This window comes from Microcebus murinus, chromosome 4 (assembly GCF_040939455.1).
Source record: "Microcebus murinus isolate Inina chromosome 4, M.murinus_Inina_mat1.0, whole genome shotgun sequence".
Classification (NCBI taxonomy): domain Eukaryota; kingdom Metazoa; phylum Chordata; class Mammalia; order Primates; family Cheirogaleidae; genus Microcebus; species Microcebus murinus.
Window position 1 is genome coordinate 4,837,119 of NC_134107.1, and position 4,483 is coordinate 4,841,601.

Below are 4,483 nucleotides of genomic sequence, written 5' to 3' on the forward strand. Positions count from 1 at the left end.
GTGGGTCTCGGGAGGTGTCTGGCGGCCTCTAGGAGGGACCCGGGCGTCAGGGGCCTTTTGTAGCCCAGTGCTGGCCCCAGCCCCGGGCCCCACGTGTGTGGGCGGGGCTGGGCTGTGGTTCCCCTCACCCGGGGCACTCACCTCCCAACAGCCCGGGAGGCAGAGAGGGGCGTGTCTGCAGGCAGGGCCTGGTTTCCGCAGGGCCTCACCTGGCTGGCAGGTAGCCCCCACCGCCAGGGCCCCCAGCCCAAACTTGCCCCAGGTGCTACTGCTCAGCAGCAGCCTGCCCCAAGGATGCCAGGCCCTGCCTGGCTGGCCCACCTTACCCTGGGGGGCGCGGCTCAGAGGCAGCCAGTGGCAAGATCCTCCCCACAGCAGCCCCCGGCTGCTGGTCCTAGACAGGTGGGCCGGGGCCAACTTGATCCACATGCAACCTCTGGCTGCTGGGGCTGAGGGTGCCTGGTGTCCAGGCCGGGAATCTGCTGGCCGGTCCCAGCCCAGAGACGTCCTGATGACCAAGCCTCTTCCCCGATGGCTCCAGTGGAGAAGGGGCCGCCACATGACAAACACTTGCCCCAGACCCTGGGTGTGGCGTCCAGCCCTGTCTGGGCCCCAGGACACTGGGGCTGGACTCTCCCTCCCCGGCGGCCACACAGCCCAGCCAAGGTCAGCAGCTCTGCTGCCCTCAAGGAGGGCCCCACTGAGAGGAATGGTGGAAAAGGTGGAAGTGGGCTGGGCCCCTACCCCACGGGGAGGGCTGGGCTTGGGGAGGCACCTGGAAGCTGTTCTGAGCGTTTGCTTACAGGTCTCCTGTCCCCAGCTCCTTATCACACCCAGTCCCCCTGCTGTGCCCCCCTCTTAGCCCCAGGGCCTGGGAGAGAAGGCGCTGGACAGAGGCAGGAGTGCAGGGGCCGAAGGAACAGTGAGGGAGGGAGGAAGTGAGTGAGTGGATGAGTGAGTGAGTGAGTGGGTGAGTGAGTGGATGAGTGAGTGGATGAGTGAGTGGGTGAGTGAGTGAGTGGATGAGTGAGTGGATGAGTGAGTGGGTGAGTGAGTGGGTGAGTGAGTGGATGAGTGAGTGAGTGGATGAGTGAGTGAATGAGTGAGTGGATGAGTGAGTGAGTGGATGAGTGAGTGAATGAGTGAGTGGATGAGTGAGTGAATGAGTGAGTGGATGAGTGAGTGAGTGAGTGAGTGGGTGAGTGAGTGGGTGAGTGAGTGGATGAGTGAGTGAGTGGATGAGTGAGTGAATGAGTGAGTGGGTGAGTGAGTGAATGGATGAGTGAGTGAGTGAATGAGTGAGTGAGTGGATGAGTGAGTGAATGAGTGAGTGGGTGAGTGAGTGGATGAGTGAGTGGATGAGTGAGTGAGTGGATGAGTGAGTGGGTGAGTGAGTGGATGAGTGAGTGAGTGAGTGAGTGGGTGAGTGAGTGGGTGAGTGAGTGGATGAGTGAGTGAGTGAGTGAGTGGTGAGTAGATGAGTGAGTGGGTGAGTGAGTGGATGAGTGAGTAGGTGAGTGAGTGGGTGAGTGAGTGGGTGAGTGAGTGGGTGAGTGAGTGGGTGAGTGAGTGAGTGGGTGAGTGAGTGGGTGAGTGAGTGGGTGAGTGAGTAGGTGAGTGAGTGGATGAGTGAGTGAGTGAGTGAGTGGGTGAGTGAGTGGATGAGTGAGTGAGTGGGTGAGTGAGTGGGTGGGTGAGTGGGTGGGTGAGTGAGTGGGTGAGTGACTTAGTGGGTGAGTGAGTGGGTGAGTGAGTGAGTGGGTGAGTGAGTGGATGAGTGAGTGGGTGAGTGAGTGGATGAGTGAGTGGGTGAGTGAGTGAGTGGGTGAGTGAGTGAATGGGTGAGTGAGTGGATGAGTGAGTGGGTGAGTGAGTGGATGAGTGAGTGGGTGAGTGAGTGGGTGAGTGAGTGAGTGAGTGGGTGAGTGAGTGGGTGAGTGAGTGGGTGAGTGAGTGGGTGAGTGAGTGGCCCCTGGGAGCGGGAGCGCTGTCCTGTGGATAAGTGGCCGGCAGCTGGTGTCCCAGAGGTGTGACCCGCCCGGCACAGCCAGGGCTCCTGCCTGGCCCCGGGGTGGACACCAGGTGCTGGGTGCCGAGGAGGGCAGAGGGCTCCGGTCGGCACGGGGACAGTGGACCCGGTAGGGGCAGGCCCAGCAGGTCGCTGGCTATGGAGGGCCGCGTGGCCTTCGTGGCCAGCACGGTGGGGCTAGGAGGTGCTAGGAGGGTCTGCAGGTGGTGACCGGGACCCAGGCCGGGCGAGTGTGAGTGGCCTCAGCCTGCCTCACGCCCTGGGAAAGGCAGGGGTGGCAGCTCAGCCAGTGTCCACACCTCGGCCCCTGGCCCGTCTGAGTCACCGGCCTGGCCCTCAGAGGGAGGACACCTGCGTGTCTGAGGCGGGGCTGAGCCCAGGCAGCTGGCCATCGGCCGCCCAGACCCTGCAGCCCTGCCGTGCCTGGCTCTCCCTGGCACTTCCCCCACCAGACACCACCCAGGGCCACTGCCGGGTACAGGCCACGTGTGACTGCCCCCACGTCAGTGACCCCCTGGCCATGCTGGGCTTCCTCCAATCTGCTGGACGTGGGCCATCCAGCTGACCACCTGGTCACATGAGTGTCCAACCCAGGCCTGGTACCTATAACTCTAGGCAGGGTTCCTTGGACCAGAACTTTCCAGAAAGCTCGCCTGGCTTCATTTCTGAGTCCTGCGGGGGCTTCCTGTGTCTCCCCGGGAGCCAGTGAGGTCCTGCTGCCCCCCAGACCCCCTGAGCCATGTAGTCACTGTGGGCCGCCAGGCGGGGGTCCTGCCCAGCGGTGTAGGGGCAGGGCTGGCCCAGCGGCCCTGTATGGCCAGGACCCTCCCTCCACACGGGTGCAGGTGCCCAGCCACGCCCACCCTGAGCACCTGGCCCACCCTGAGCACCTGGCCCACCCTGCCCCGACCCCTCCTGCTCCCCCCCAGGTGGAGCCATCCCAGCTGGGGACTGGAGTCAGCTGGACGCCAGCAGTCAGGACGCCGCAGGGCGTGACTTGTCCTCAAGAGTCAGGGTCACTCTCCCCCTGAACCCCGCATGCCTTGGCCTCCTGCCTGCCACGCCGTCCACCTCGTGGACGTGGCCAAGGGTGAGCCAGGCGACTCCAGGCGGGGCCGTGGCAGGGCACGGGCCTGCCAGCCCGGAAAGCAGGTGCCCCCGTTAAAGCAGACCCTGCCCAGCCCCCAGCAGGGCAGGACCCACCCCCACCCCCACCCCTGACGCTCCATGCTTAGGCCGGAGGCAGCTCAGGGAAGCACGTGGCCTGGGACCCTCTTGGAGCCTCAGTTTCCTCATCTGGGAAATGGGTCTGAGAAAATCCTCCCAGGAACAGGCTCACGGTGGGGACAGTGCCAGTGGGTGGGAGTAGGGGTCCCCCAGCTCTGGCCAGCTCTGTCGCCGGTGCCCCTCCCTCCCAGATCTGACCGCCATGCTTTGCGGGAGGGAGTCGAGGGCGTCAGAGAGAGGCGGGGTTATGGCCCTGACGGGTGTCCCCAGGCGTTGCCACGGAGACGGGAGGAATGCAGTGGGATAGGGGAACAGGGCGGGGACCCTGCCTCCCACTTGGGACAGGAAGCAAGGTCAGGGCCCTGCGTGCCGCCCCGGTGACCGTGCGGCTGACTCACGGAGATTAAGCCCAGGCCGGGACGGCTGGGGCCGGAAAGGGGCTGGAACCTGCAGAGTGGAACTTCGACCTGGGCGGCAGGGAACCCCACAGACCCCTCCACGCTGTCCTCGGGCCCCCACGAGGGAAGGAAGTGGCCGCCAGGTTGCCGGGATCACGGGCCCTACCCAGCCCGACCCCGCCCAGCCCTGCTGCCACTGGTTCCTGGGCACAGTGGGGGTGACCCCCAGGGCTGTGGGGCTCAGCCGGCTCTGGCTGGTGGCACCTGGGGTGGCCGTGCCCCCCAACACCCCCCCATGACTCTCAGGCCGCCGGGCCTCAGCGTCCCCATCCTGCAGGAGGCTGCCCTGGGTGGAAGCTGGGGCTCTGTCCTGGGGGGCCGGGTGGGGCTGGTGTTTTCCCCTGGGGGGGCATCTGGGCTGTGGTCCCCCCCACCCCCGCTGTGTGCCCTGGGCCAGCTTGTCACCCTCTCTGAGCCTCAGGGTCCTGCTCTGTGAAATGGGAAATCTCGGGCCCCGCTGCCCGAAAGTGACGTGAGCCGTGTGTCAGCTACACCATCCTCTGAGCCGGCTGGTCCCCAAGATGTGCTGGGACCCAGCCACCACCCGCCTCGGGCCACCACCCCCAAGAGCCCGCGGGCCAGGGGAGGGGCCTTGAGGAGCCCCTGCCCCTCATTCAGAAGCGGGAGCCTCCGCCACGCCCTGCCGACCCCACAGCTGTCTTGGACGTGGCCTCACGCCCGGAGGGGACAGGACCACAGCGGCTCAGCCCCCGATGGGGGCTCATGGGGGTCCAGGGCTGCCCAGCGCCCGGCGCCCCGCCCTGCCTGC